This window comes from Thamnophis sirtalis, unplaced genomic scaffold (assembly GCF_051295495.1).
Source record: "Thamnophis sirtalis isolate CommonGarterSnake01/CBP01778 unplaced genomic scaffold, rThaSir2_p1.2 scaffold_9, whole genome shotgun sequence".
Classification (NCBI taxonomy): Eukaryota; Metazoa; Chordata; class Lepidosauria; order Squamata; family Natricidae; genus Thamnophis; species Thamnophis sirtalis.
The window spans coordinates 56757914-56773677 of NW_028261389.1; the positions used below are offsets into that span (position 1 = coordinate 56757914).

A 15764-nucleotide genomic window follows, 5' to 3' on the forward strand; every position below is an offset into this window, starting at 1 on the left:
GGGCTTCCCAAACAGAGTTGAGGCAATATTTTTGGTTATCAAATGTAACTGTAATACCAAACGGCGCTTCCCATCTGTACTGTATCTGAGAGTTTCTGAGTTCCTTAGTTAAGAAGGCATAGTCTCTTCTGGCTCTTAATATTTGAGGTGGTATTTCTTTGAAAACCATCAAATCCTGTCCATCAATTCGCAGCCTTTTATTGTAGAACTCCTGTATTATCGCATTTCTGGATCCTCTTGTGGCAAAATATATAATTATGTCCCTCGGAAGTTGTCGCTGTTTTGCTACGTACGAATTATGGCGATAGATTTTTTGCATCTGCCAATCAAAGTTAAGTCCTGGACTTCCCACCGAGCGACTAAAAGCCTCAAAAAAGGTCTGTTTCAAATTCTCCTGCTCATTTTCACGCAATCCCCTAACTCTTACTGCAGACTCAGTCGTCTTATAATTTATCATGACAAGTTGTTTTTGCGCAATTTGGATTTCCTGTTGTAATATTTCAATTTTAGATGTCAGGTTGGAATTAGCTTCTTCCAAAAGTTCCAATTTATCCTCCATTCCAGCAATATAATCTGTCATAACATTCATAACCTCAATCATATCCTCCTTTGTTTGAGCAATCTTGGCATCAAGTCTGTCATAAAAGTCTGAAATAAATTTTTGCATTTCCTCTCTGAACTCTTTAAGGATTTCAAAAAGAAATTCTTTCGTTAGCAAATCTCCAGTAGAGGGCGTAGAAGGCAAGGACAGCGGCTTTGTAACAAATGCTGATGTAGAAGAGCATCTGGGTTTCGATTTCAGTGCCATGATAAAAAGGGAAGCAAACAGAGTCTCTACTCACGTTAATTTGAGATAAGGTAGTTTCAACAAACCCCTGGCAGTTAATAAAAAGAAATATTTGAGGGAACAGGGCTAGTTAGTTTGTAATCCCTTAAATCTGTCCAGGAAGTTGAAGATATATCGTTATAGCAAATGCGGAAGTTATAAAATCGCCATTTTTTTAAAAAAAAAGTTAAACAAAAGGAGTCTTTTATAAAATTGAAGCTGGTATTTTAAGTAGAGAAAAAAGAAAAATTCACAGGTATGGTCACTGCCCGGATTAATCTTAAATGGGTTAATTACAAAGGCTTGTTCTGAGGGGGGAAGTAACTCGCCTAGAGCTGGAAAAAAAACAGCTGAGAAGATCTGGCCGGAGTAAATGACTCAGCTTTCGTTGATTCACTCTCTTTCGTTCGCAGCCAAAAAGAAAAAAGGGCTGCGAACTCCAAAGAGGATTCTAACTGGCTGAGGGTCCCTCCCTACTTTTTCCTTGCCTGGAAAAAGAAATATCTAAGATCTTAAATAGATATACGAACCAGAACTCTGAGGGCAGCTTCATTAAGCTGCCGACGGCGGCAATCCCCTCCCCCGGAAGCCTGCACTGTTAATCTTTACCTCCCACTAACTTCTATTGTTTTATCATGTTATATTAACAATAGTATAAGGAGGGCTTGTACATTGGTACATTTGAATTTCAAAATGACCACTGTGCATTGCAATTTATGAACAGGATTTGATTCCATTAACTTAGAAGTAAATGATTGTATTTTATAGGAAAATTTGTGTAGGACTATAACTGTGAGATGAAATTAGAAAAATGAATGTTTATTACACAAGTCAAATATTCTTTATCCAAACTGAAATATTTCCTATGATTTTAATCTATCTGGAATCTATCTGGATCTATCTAGAATCTATGTTTTAAATCTATCTATCCGGAATCTATGTTTTAAAAATACTACAGATTTATGCATAAATAGGTTCACTGGCATTATTCTGGCAAGGAAATATTTGCTTGGCAGTTGTTAGCTATTATTCCATTCTTTGTTGCTATTTTATGTTATGATGTCCTTGCAAGCATGTGCTTCAATTCCAGTAAATAAACTGTATCAGTATAGCACAGTTCATCTTAAAAGAAGAATTACAGAATTATCAGGAACTATCATGAGCTCTCACATTATTGTATGTTCTGATCACATTTTGCCCAGTGAAATAATTCCCAAGAATAGTAGAGAGCAAGTGATTTGATAGCCTGCAGAATCAGATTTCAGAATCAAGTGCTTCTAAAGCTATGGGTGCATTGCACCTGCCAATTGTTTTCTCAGATATCTAGGTACAATATTTAAGACAATTGCAAAAAATATATATGCAGTAATCTTGTATTAACAAAGTGCAAACTTAATTGGGCCTGGAATTAATATCTTTGCTTGGAGCAATAAGTTTAACAGATTGCTGGTTGTGCCATTTTTAGAAGGCTGGTTGATAAGCACAGTTCACCTTGCAGGGAAGAGACTGAATAACCTCAAAATTGAAATGGCAAGGATAATATATCAATTCTAAACACAACTAAGGTCAACATAGTTGCTATGCCCAGTCAACACATGTTAAATGGATATGTGTGTGACTGGGTAGAATTGCATCTGCCTGAATTCTAGAGAGAGCTCACGGAACAGAAATAAGAGATTGTGATTTGATTAATCAGCTTGTTACTTCATAATGCTGTTATTTGGCACAATGTTGGTAATGTATTTGGGGGAGACTCTAAACTGACTCAATCAATCAGAATAGAGCTGGAAGGGACCTTGGAGATCTTCTAATCCAAACCTCTACTCGAACAGGAGACACTATACTATTTCCGATAAGTGGCTGCCCAGTCTTTCCTTTAAAACCTCCAGTGAGGAAGCATCCACAACTTCTGAAGATAAGCTGTTCCACTGGTTAATTGCTCTCACTGTTAATTCCATGTTGCTTTTCCCCTTGATTAGTTTCTTGTCTTGCCTTCTGGTGCTTTGGAAAATAAGTTGACTCCCTCTTCTTTGTGGCAGCCCCTCAAATACTGGAATACTGCTATCATGTCTCGCCTCCCCCCAGTTCATTTTTTCTCTAGACTGGCCAGTCCCAGTTCCTCCAACCATTCTTCATATGTTTTATGAAGAAAACATTTAGGTCTTTAATCATCTTACTTGCTTTTCTCTGCCCTTTTTCCAAAGTCTCAACTTCGTTAACATTCCAACAGTCTTTCCATGCATCTATATTCTGGATAATACTTTAAATGGGAGTGTTTACTTTTTTGAGGGGAAATAATACTAATGGCAACATATGTTTTTACAGAAATAATTTTTATTCCAATCTTCCTAGAAAATAAATGCCCACAACTTCATTAAGAATAGTTTTGCATACATGCATGAAAAATAGTAGCATAGCAGTCAACAGTACTTCAAGGTAGAGTAAAAATACATTGAAAGTCTGCTAAAATAAGAAGCTCCTGCTGTATCTTAAAATATTAGTGCCAGGCAAATCTGATGATAGGCATTCCATGGCTGATATGTCATGCCTAAAAAAAGTCCCTGATTTCCTGTTGCTACTTAGATTGTTTCTGTTCTTTGGGAAAGGTTACACAGGTCTGCGACTAAAAAGCTGTTTGATTATTTTCATTTAATTTCCATGTATTTTGGTGTGCTGAAAACAAATAAAATATTGAAAAACTCCTAGACGTCATGATTTGCCACAACATACAAAATTGTCTTCAAATTTATCAATTTTTTTTTAATTCTTGGTATTTTTTATATTATGGGTTTTTAACCAAATTTAAAGTCCAAATTACTATTAATTAATTCATATAAGTGCATTTAAGATATAAAATGCCCCCCCAAAAACCCTTAAGGGGTTTGTCCAAGTTATATAAAAAAATATAGCATTGTAAATCTGATGGTCAGCAATACATACATAAGCTAAACAAGTTTTAAGTCTGTGCTTCTAATGGTAGAAGGGGTTAATCTTTCCTGAAGAATCCAGTGGGAGGGAGACACAGGGCAGATAGCAGCATCTCCAGTCAGTGCAGGGGGTGTGGCCAATACTGTGACATCTCGTGTACAGACACAGAGCTGCTCTCTCCTGCATGCCACACTTGTGCACGAATCATCATCAGGTTCTTGGTCCTAGGCTGTTCACACTTTTTCATCGCAATTCATGTTAGCTTGTCATTCTTCAACCATTATGTTATGGCTCCGTGAAATTAATTCACCAGACAGTTTCTGTTTCATCTGTGGTGAATATGCAATGTTGAAGCAACAGCAGAATATTTCAGACTTTGTGAAAAAAGTATACCTTGCATACTTTGGACTAAAAATTGGAGATCAAGATAAAGTTTGGGCGCCTCATAAAGCGCCAAAACTGTTTCAAGGATAAGAAAAAATCTTTCTGTTATGGGATTCCTATGGTATGGCGAAAGCAAAAGAACCATAGTGATGACTGTTACATTTGTTTATGCAATGTGAAAGGGTTTAATTCCAAATGGAAGCATTCCATACCCCAATCTTCACTCAGCAACTTGTCCCATCCCCCATGGCACAGATATATCAGTATCCAAACCTTGGAAGAGATACCAAAGGAGATACCTTGGAAGAGATACCAAAGCTCCGATGGAGGTGAAGTCATACCTGAACCAGATGCTGAATCAAGTTCTGACTTTGAAGATGATACAAGACCAAAATTGTTTTCTCAGGAGGAGATGAATAATTTGGTAAGAGACTTGAATCTTCCCAAAGATGCTGCTGAGTTACTTGGATCAAGGCTGAAAAGCAGGAATTTATTGTTGTCAGGAGTGTCATCTTCATGGTTCAGACATCGTGTAAAGGAGTTCGTTTCTTACTTGGCCCAGGAAGACAAGTTGGTTTATTGCATCAATGTCGAAGGTCTGATGGGTCAATTTAAAATCCAATATGATTAAGAGCAATGGTGTCTTTTTATAGATTCTTCAAAAAGAAGTCTCAAAGCAGTTTTACTCCACAATGGTTTTTACGCTTCCATACCTGTAGGTCATTCCATACACTTGAAGGAAACCTATGAGAACTTGGAATTGGTTCTTCATAAACTTAAATATGAAGACCATGGTTGGCAAGTGTATGGGGACTTGAAGGTCTTGTGCATGCTGCTCGAGCAACAAGCTGGGTATACCAAACACCCTTGTTTTCTGTGTCTATGGGACAGTCGAGACCGACAAAATCACTGGACCAAGAAGAGTTGGCAGCTAAGGGTGCTAACAGTTGGTGAAAAAAATGTCCTCCGAGAAACTTTGGTACCTTCCCATAAAGTTCTTCTACCACCTCTCCACATAAAATTGGGATTGATGTAGCAATTCGTAAAATCACTTCCAAAAAATGGAGAATGCTTCAAATACTTGGTCACCAAGTTTCCATGCCTGTCGGAGGCAAAATTGAACGAAGGTGTGTTCGTTGGACCAGACATTAGAAGGCTTATAGTTGATCAAGAGTTTGTCAATACCATGACGGATCCTCAAAAAGAAGGGTGGATTGCATTTAAAGAAGTCGTTCAGATCCTCACTACAAAAAGATCGTTGGAAGAATGCTGAAAGCATTTCAAGCTTTAGGTTGCCTGATGAGTTTGAAAGTGCATTCCTCCAGTCCCACCTTGACTACTTTCCTGAAAATTTGGGAGCTGTGAGTGAGGAACCACGTGAACGATTCCACCAAGACATTAAAGAGATGGAAAGGAGATACCAGGGAAAATGGAGCATTACAATGATGGCAGACTACTGTTGGATGCTTCAGAGAGACATTCCAGATGCTACTCACAAGTGTAAATGCACCAAGAGGAGCCTCACAAGGAAGACAAATCGAGTTTAGTGTCTGTAGGTGAGCTCATTTCAGTTCAAAAAAGGATTTTCATGAAAATATTGTAATAAAACTTTAATTTTATAAGTCTATTTCCGAGGCGAGGTGGCGCAGTGGTTAAATGCAGCACTGCAGGCTACTTCAGCTGACTGCAGTTCTGCAGTTCGCCTGTTCAAATCTCACCGGCTCAAGGTTGACTCAGCCTTCCATCCTTCCGAGGTGGGTAAAATGAGGACGCGGATTGTTGTTGGGGGCAATATGCTGACTCTGTAAACCGCTTAGAGAGGGCTGAAAGCCCTATGAAGCGATATATAAGTCTAACTGCTATTGCTATTGCTATTTATTTTGAGGTATTGCCTTATTTAACATAGTTACCTAAATTGTCAGGAAACGTGATGTCCTATGACAAAATAGAGGTCATTTTCGGATTCAGCACACCAAAAAACATAAAGATTACATGGAATAACCAAAACAGCTCTCGAAAAAATTTTCTTTGCAGACCTGTGAATTATTTATGTATGATTTTAGCAAACCACAAGTTAATACTGTGCATACTGTATGTAATTGTATGAGAGTGGTGTGCAAATGCAGTTGAATACAGGTAGTTCTTGACTTAGAACAGTTCATTTAATGACTGTTCAAAGTTACAACGGCCATGAAAAAGTGACTTATGACCATTTTTTACATGACTGTTGTAGCATCCCCATGGTCATGTGATCAGAATTCATATGCTTGGCAACTGGTTGATATTTATGATGGTTGCAGTGTCCCAGGGTCATGTGATCACCTTTTGCGGCCTTTTGGCAGGACAAGTCAATGGGGAAGCCAGATTCACTTAACAACTATACTACTTACTTAATAACTACAATGCTTCACTTAACAATAATTGGCAAGAAAAGTCATAAAATGGGCGAAACTCGCAACAAATGCTTCATATAGCAACATAAATTTAGGGCCAAATTTTAATAAGTTGAGAACAATCTACTGAGGATTTGTGGATCCCCCTCAAAAAGATTCTATTCTTTTTTTAGCTTTTAATGTTATTTGAGAGTGAGAAAAGCTCAGTGTCCTTGAGTTCCAAGATTCCTACTAAATTGAGATGTCAGAATTTAGAAGTGGATCTATCCCACATCTTGATTCCATCATAAATTTCCTTTTTAATTCAGAGCAGATGGGAAATTTTAATGTTTTGATTGTTCAAATATGCAGCATAGAAATAAAGAAGAACATACGAATGAGATAACCTGGGCTGCTTAAATTGAACATCTCTTTTTTTATTTTTGGTAAACCATAATAATCCTTAAACAACCCACAGCATGAATTATGTTTTGTATAACACTGCATGGATCACAATTACTTGTAGCCTGGTAAAATAGAGTACTCTAATGTAATGTACTCCACCATGGAATAAAAGATGGCAAAAATCTGCAATCCTTTTATTAACTTTCGTAGGAATAGATTTGATAGAATGAAAATTGCTTTTATTTAGTTTTGCAATTTCACAATTTTTGAAAATCAGTACTTCATACATACTAAAGCAGACAAATAATGTATATTCTAGATCAGTGATGGTGAACCTTTTTCGCACCGAGTGCTTTGATTTGAGTATGTTTTCTATATTTAATTTTTTTTTTGCCTTACCCTCATATATGTGAATTAGGTGCAAACTAGGATGCCGTAAACAAACCAACCATATAAAAATGCAACAAAATTGGGTTTTAATTACTAAAAAATGTGTTGTTACTGATTGCTATTTGCATAGCATGATAAAATAAAAATGAAGGAGTCATATAGTGATTTAGCTTGATGTGTGAGTCCCAGATCTTTTCTATCATGTCCCATTTTATTGTAAAGAGATTGAAGATTGTTGTGGTCAATTTAATCTGTTAGGTGAAAGGAAGCCATAAGTGTGCATTCACTTTCCTTGGGAGAAACGGCCTGTCTCATGTTTTTAGAATGTAATTTTTATTCTAGAGATCCCTCCCTTTTGGGGGAGACACACACATGGTTTTAGCATCTTCTACCATATCTAATTCATTACAGAACTACATTATAAAATTAAAATTACAGTGTACAAGTGAATATAATTAGAACAATAATGCAGTTTTCCAGTTTTTTTTAATATAAACGGGAACAATTATTTGGAGGGATCATTGTTCTATAATAGGCTGGTGTTTGCGTTAGTAAGATTTCCAACTCTTTTGGTTTATCCACTGTCTGGCCAGTGATATTGCCAGTGCTTCATAATGGCCAAGAAATGTAAAACCAATATATTTTATAGCAAATTATTTTGTATTACATTTGTTCCCTGTAAGATCCCTTCCTTCATCCAAAACAGTCATTAGCATTTTTGAATTAGCCTTTCTATCAGAACAGTGGGTTTAAAATCTCAGAAGGCACCATCATAATGATGTTAATCTTCTGGCTGGGATTTGCAGAACAATCTCTGCAAGGGTTTGCTAGACAAGACTATTAAATTAACCCAAGGAAGCTCCCAGGAGAAAACCATGCTATCAACCTGCTTGAGGGGAATAGTAATGAATCTCTGAGGCTTAACTAATAATCCTCAGCCTGCAACCACAACAGCAAGACAAAGAACAGCTTCCTTGGCAGTCAAATCAACACTTCTGATGGGGACTTTTGTCCTAGACCTGCATAGGAGGCTCAAATTCAGGAGAAGCTACTGTTGCACAGTGGAAAGAAAAACGAGTAAAAAGAGCACTTTGAATTGTTAAGCAACTGGTTAACTGCTTCTTGATTCCTTTCTGGGCACAATTCAAAGTGTAAGTGTTAACCTTTTCCCATTTACATTTTTCTCCATATCAGGATGCCCATGTCATGATAATTAAATGTGGCTATTGTATTGTATAATTTAGCATATTTATTTTTGTGCTATTAAGTTAATTTCTCTAATATTTCTATGCTGCCTGTTAAAAAGCAGCCAACATGATTCAAAGTGATAACAGTAACAATAACAAATATTTAAAATGCTAAAGCAATAAAATATGTAAAGTAATTTAAAATACATACTGAAAGGTACCAATTAGTATGTGTGCATCAATGCTTTTTTCAGAAATCAGAAAGTGAATGCTGAGCTACTAATCGCTTAACGAACCTCACTTTTTGTATCTTGAGAACCAGACAAGTTTATAATAATACAGCCAGGCCCTTTGATTGCCCAGTAGTCTTTAGCCAGGTAAGATTGTAATGGCCAAAGCCCATAAAATCAGACCAGAAAACAGATCAGAAAACAGCAGCTGTTTTCAGGGTAAATCATAATTGGTGTAATATGTTTATAATATTGGAAGCCTGCATGTACCACATTTCAAAGCTCAGTCTTCAAGCTGAGTTAACCATTATGAAGATTAATTACTATTGCAGGTTCATGAGACATAAAAGAAAGATATGATTAATAAAAATTGAAAGACTCTTGAGTTTCCCTTTATAACTATGGATTTATTTATCTATAATTTAGTGCAACTTCCAAATTATAATCAAGGAATATGGACGTCTTTTCACTGACAATATGTATATAGTGTCTGTGTATGTATAGGTATGTGCAGTCAACCAGTTCTTGAGTCAGTTAGTAGATAATCAACAATAGTTGGAAATCTTGTGGATTGAATCATCAATGAATGATTGTAAAAATGTAGAGCTTTTTCCCCAAGACTGTTTAAGTTTGGAGTATTTTAAAATTTTATTTTAAAAAGAAAACAGTAGATTATGTTGCCTATACTTTGGCATAATTTTTCCAAGGAAAGATATGAAGATTTGAACCTGATAATTTTTACATTAAAAACTAATTTTAGATATGTTTTCATTAGTTTGACTTTCACTATTCTGTTTTTCCTCATAGTTAAGCACACTATTCAATGCACTAGGCTGTTCTTTCCAATGAGTTGTATTAAATAAAGTTCTGCATGATTTTTTAAAATATTACTGTACTACAGTTCTGATATTTCCCGGTTGTCTTTAATTAAAATTAATCAAGTCCAATTCTGCTTAGCTTTTCCGGACTGGCCAAAGTTGAGTTATTGCTGCCGTCTGCAAGAATTGGACTAGGTTAATTTTGAATAATACTATTTAGGTCTCCAAACAGAGTATTTATTATATAGCCAATGAAAATCCCTGTACACTGCCCAGAGTCACTTTCCATACAACAGATTTACTGAACTACAGCTTCTCCAGTTTCCACTAAGTATGAACATTAGCTATTCTAGTTAGGAATTAATAGTGTTAGAACATCTGGTCAGATGCTACAAGACAAATATATTTTGGCATGAATTTTCATTTATAGCTTCTTTCATCAGATCCTTTTTATCAGTTAGCAGTTATACCATTAGGTATTAAACTAAATTAAACACTTAAACAGTATAAATTAAGGCTTAAGGCCCTTAAGCATGCATGGAATGGTTTAAATATTTGCCTTTAATTATAAGCTATGGTAGATATTATGTAAATGAGTTAAATTTGTATGAAAAAAATACAGTGATCAAGGTCATGCAATTTTGAATTGATGTGCATCATCTTGGAAACAAGATGTCAGGTTACTAGCCTCATCCAAGCATCCCAGGAAACCAAGAGATTCCCATTAGGGACTCCCCCAAAAAGAATCACTTTTGGTTTTTAAAGTTTATGTAAATTACATTGCAACCTAATGAGAATGTTAGTTCTCTGATCACTTTTATAGGAATATCATATCTTAAGGCATTGAAGATTTTTGCACTCAATTCACATAAAACCATGCTGAATTATTTCACAGGCATTTCAACAGTCTGTATTTTCTCAATGAATTAGCTAATGTGAGAAGTTCACTGGTATGTTCTCCTGTGATTCTTCTTAGTCTACGATTGTGCTGCCTTTTTGGCAAAACTGTACTTCAAGGCCATTTGACATGTCGTAAAGCAATTGCCTGAGCCATAACATGATTTGCAGAGGGATTTTTTAGATATGTTGATAGCAGAGGTGGGTTCCTACCAGTTCGCACCTATTCGGTAGAACCGGCTCGTCAAATCTACCGAACCGGTTAGAAGAGGTTCTACCAGTCGACCCGGAAAGCAGGCCACACCTACAGAAGAGGTTCCAACATTTTTTGAAACCAACCACTGGTCCTTGGATATGATTATTCTACACTATCATGCTCATATTTATAAAACTCAGTGCCTCTGTGAAAGGTAAGGATGACTACTGAGTTTGTGGTGCAATCAGAACATTGCGTGTGTTGAAGTTGTTTTAGCGCAAACCAAAGATGCCTTTTAAAAAACAAGTTTACATCATATTCTTATGCATGCCAGTGCTGAGTGTGAGGTAATTTAAGGTGGTTCTGACAAGTGTCGTCGGCATTTTCATATCCGGTCACATGGGCAGCAAGCCATTCCCATCCAGTCACATGGGTGACAAGCCACTCCCACAAAGGAGGCCACACCCACAGAGTAGGTTCGAACAATTTTTGAAACCCACCACTGGTTGATAGCCATATATGTGAGTATATATAGAAAGAAAGAAAGGGAGAAATGTATTAAACACAATCTGGCAATAAAGAAAAAGAAAATGCAAGTTACAACATAAAGACATTGTATTTGAGTGTAAAAAACAAATATATACAAAATATAGTCAGGATAGCTGTTATCATTTACAACCAAAGGCTAAAGGAAATAATTTTGCACATTTCTAAGTGTAACCATAAACATCATGTCCATGCTTAGAATTCAAATATGAGGGCAATTCTGTGTGCCAGAAAGTATGACACTTGATACATAATCAGCAATATTTAGAAGGGTGTATCATTGAGCAGTCAAAAAGCTTGAAATATAACCTCCTACTTGTCGATAATTATAGCTTTGGTCCCCATGGAGCTGTTCAGCATGCTACTTATATGATCACAGTATATTTTGCAAGATTTGAGAGTTGGTTTCAACTGCTTTTGCCAACTCATTTCTCTTGAGATAAACTTACTCTAGCTGCAAATTCCCCCAATCCCACAGCTGGGATTTTCTTTGCTCTTGAAACCACTGGAAATAATTTATCTCTGATCTCTACAGTATTTTCTTTCTCTAAGGATGAAATCGGACAGTTAAAGAATTAAATAAATTTTCCATATACACAAATTACATCAAATCGTATGTAAAAACTTGCATAATGCTTATTTAAAAACATAAGAATATCCTACTGAATGCAAAACAAATGAAAAAGATGACTTGCAGCATACAGGAGTGCAAACAAGATACCCCTCTTCAAATTGTTAATGCAGCCACCTCATTGCAAGGTTTGCCCAGCTTACTTCAGAAGCTACTCCAGCTCTGACTGGATGGTGGGGAATGGAAGAATTTATACTCCCTGCAGACACCTGATCACTTGCATTTTTTGCAGCAAGTCATTAAGGCCACCTGGAGGTTTATCTGTGTCATCAGGGTCACCTGAGTGGTGCAAATTGATGTGGAGCCTTCTTAGGACTGTTGAAAGGACTGTGTTGTAGACTGGAGAGAGATAATGTCATATCCTTCCCCGTCTGTTGAGAGAGAGCTGTTCAATTTTGACATAGATGGTCTCTTTGATCTTTCTTTCAAACAGGTGATCCTCTCTGTCCAAACTGTGAACTTTGCTGTCTTCAAAAGAATGGCCTTTGTCTTTTAAATGCAGATGGCCTGCTGAATCTAGTCCTTACGGATTTGTTCTCCTATGTTTTGCCATGTGTTTATAAAGTGGTTGTTTCCCCAATGTACAGATCTGCACATGGCTCACTGCATTGCTCAGTTTGTGTCTGGGTGTTTTATTCTTGGGGTTGATAAGCTTCTGCCTTAATATATTCTTTGATTTGAAGCAGTGGTGGGATTCAAATAATTTAACAACCGGTTCTCTGTCCTAATGACCAAGTGGGTAGGCAGGTCATGTGACCATGTGGGCGTGGCCAACTCAACATTACTCAAATCGATGGGCACTTTGCCTTAGCTGTTACAATGTAATAAGGGTTAAACCGGAGAGGCAGTTTCTGTAAGCAGGACAATAAAGATTAAGCTAGAAACAACACCAGAATGTTTCCTTCCTGCCTTCCTTACAGGATTAGCCCTGTAAAGCGGGAAAAAACCAAAATGAGATTTTTTCCAGCAACTGGTTCTCTGAACCTCTTAGAAAGTTAAGAACCGGTTCTCCCGAATAGGTGCGAACTGGCTGAATCCCACCACTGGTTTGAAGTGTGCACGTATGTTGTGTTGGCTGAAGATCCTCCTGAACTTTTCCGATATTCCTGCAATGTATGGAATGACAGCATTGCCTTGTTTATTGTTCTCTTCATTGTCTGTTATGGAGGGGACATGTAAGGCCCACGTGGGATAGTCACACCTTCTGAGGGCTTTCTTGATGTGTTTTACTTTTGTTTTTCTTTCCCATCTTTGCTGGTAGGCAGGATTTCATCTCGGTGGGTTTAGGGTTCTGATGACTCCTATTTTGTGCTCCAGTGAGTGGTGGGAATCATCTGGGTTCAGGATAACTGTGCATCTTCCTTTATCAACTGGCAGGATGGTGAAGTTTGGGTGTGTTCCTAGATATATCACTGCTCTCCTTTCTTGAATTGAAATACCTTCATCCTTAATTGTTCTGCTTCTGCCAGTTTATTTTTCTTGATGGCTGACACTGTAGCTGTGAGGAGATCCATAATTGCTAGCTGTTTTGGTATTACTGCAAAATTCAATCATTTGGCCCAAAAAATATTTTCTGTTTGGGTAAGCTCCCTGTCAGACAGATTTCTCACCTGATGGTCAGTTTTCTGAGATATGCCACTGTCCATCTGAGTTGTTTTTTCTGTTTTGTGTGTTTTTTCCTGTCTAAGCTGTAGGGTAGAAAATTTTCCTTGTTGTCGTTCTTTGCTCTTGAAAAAGCACCTTTGGGACAACGATCATTTTCATAGACATTTGCTTTAATAGTTTGATGAGTGATACCTGATCTGCCAGAGAGCATAATGAGTATTCTTGTCTGTAAGACGAATCAGGGCACTGTTCTTAACTTTTATAGAGGAAAAGGGAAATCTTCTATTCACATAGGAAAAAGGGTGCTGACTTTGGGCTTAGAAAAACAATAATCAGTAGTCACATGTTGATCATTTTAGTTTTTGCCTTTCATGTTTCACAAAGTTTAACTCTATCAATATATGTGTCTTGTAAAGAGGATACCTGTAAGGATTTTTGAGAGACCCGCATAGACAAATGGAGGACTAGTAATCCTTGTTTAGCAACTGCCTTGTACACAACTGTTCATAGTTATGACGAAAAAGTAAAATGAGAGTACCTGAATAACAGAAATAGAAATTAAGTGGTTTTATATTGCTATGCCTTTGCAACGCCTACTTTCTGTTGTCTGTACAAATCAGCCAGTTTCAACAAAAACATTACAAATGGTGGAAGTTAAAATAAGTTGATTTTTAAATCTATTTTTCAAAAAAATGCTATGAAGTGAAATTAATGAGTGGAGCTTAACTGTTCCACACATCTTTTCTTTTGTGCCTAAATAAAAGATCAATAAGAAAATATATGTAGATATGTAAATTGACTTGTATTATTTAGTCTCTCTTTAGCCATTTCTTCAAATCTGCTGTGGAACAACTGTTAAATCTTTAACAAAGCTGTACACCAGGGCTGTCAAACTGGCAGCCTATGGGCAGGATGCATCACATGCAGGCCATGCCCACCCACCCCTCCGCGAAGGCAAAAAATGTCACAATATGTCACGATTTGTCATGTGACACAATCAAATTTGACACCTGTGCTGTATATGGAGTCTACTTCTTGATTGTCTATAAGCAATATAACATTGGCCAAATTCTGTTGGTTGTGCAATATATTAAGTGACATCCTTAGAATGACACATTTATTTCCATCCCAGATGCAGCCGTCTACTTGGGCCATTCATCCCTATGTCTGGTCCTGGGACAAGCATCACTGTTTTTAGTAATTTAGAACCTTCTTTTAATTGATATATTAGTATATTGTGAGAGTTAGTCAGGCCTCTGTAGCTGAAGAATAGGCTAAATCTCAGCACCAATTTGCTTCTTGATTGACTGAATGTAAAGAAATTAGTGTATTGTTGCTGAATTCAACTTGAAAATGATCTTAAAATTTCCTGGAAGCTGATAGGTGTCTATTGTTGATTCAAATGCTTGTTTATGTACTGCTGTTGTTCCAAGAGTTCAGCGTGGTTTCCATAGGGAGCTCCCTTCATTTTATCCCCAAAATAACTCTGGGAGATAGGTTGGACTGAGAGAGAGAGCAGCTGGCCCAAAGTCACCCAAAAAGTTTTTTTGTGGCTGAGAATAGATTTGAACCTGGGTTTCCTCTGTTCCTATGTCAATACCATGACAGATATACAACATTTCCATTTCTTTGTAATTACATTAATTACTTGTAGTAAGGAATGGGGTTTTATGAAAGAGAGCAGGAAGTTGCTAATAAAAAATAAGGGTGAGAAGATTTTTTTCTCAATGAGACAAGCCATTGTGGAGAAGTATTAAAGATAATATAATTTTTAATATACATATAGAATCTTTATTGGCCAAGTATGACTGGACACTAGTGGTGGTTTGCAGGTGGTACGCCCAGGTATGGGCATACCGGATCCTGCCCAGAGCACCAGATACCGTTCTAGTATGGTGATCCAGAGGACCCGCCTGCCCGCCCGCGCTCCTTACCGGTGTTTTATGCTGTTGGGGCTACTGCGCAGGCACATGGGGCATACGGTGCCTGCACTCCGCAGAGCAGCTGGAGCGGCGCAAAGGCTTGGGGAAGCGTCATTTGATGCTAGACCACATGTATACACCATGCACGTGTGCTCGCGCACCACATGCATGCATGTGGGTAACTTTGGGGCCGTTCCAACCGTACCGGTTGAAACGGAATTTGGAAACCACCACTGCTGGACACACAAGGAATTTGTCTCCAGTGCATAGGGTCTCAGTGTACATAGAAACAAACAAGGTAATACAATCAGTGTGCATACAAACAACATGTACATACAAACAAAAAGTGTACATTCAAACAACAATCTTATAATCATAAGCTACTAATAGGAGAAGGCAGTAGAAAAAATGAGAAGGATAATAGTAA

The 15764-nt window shown here is 37.3% G+C and overlaps 1 protein-coding gene across 5 annotated transcripts in view; it reads left to right on the plus strand.

Annotated features, from left to right (window-relative positions):
• Window positions 1–15764, plus strand: part of ST7 (suppression of tumorigenicity 7) — a 120840-nt gene that overhangs the window by 40108 nt on the left and 64968 nt on the right. The window lies entirely within an intron of this gene.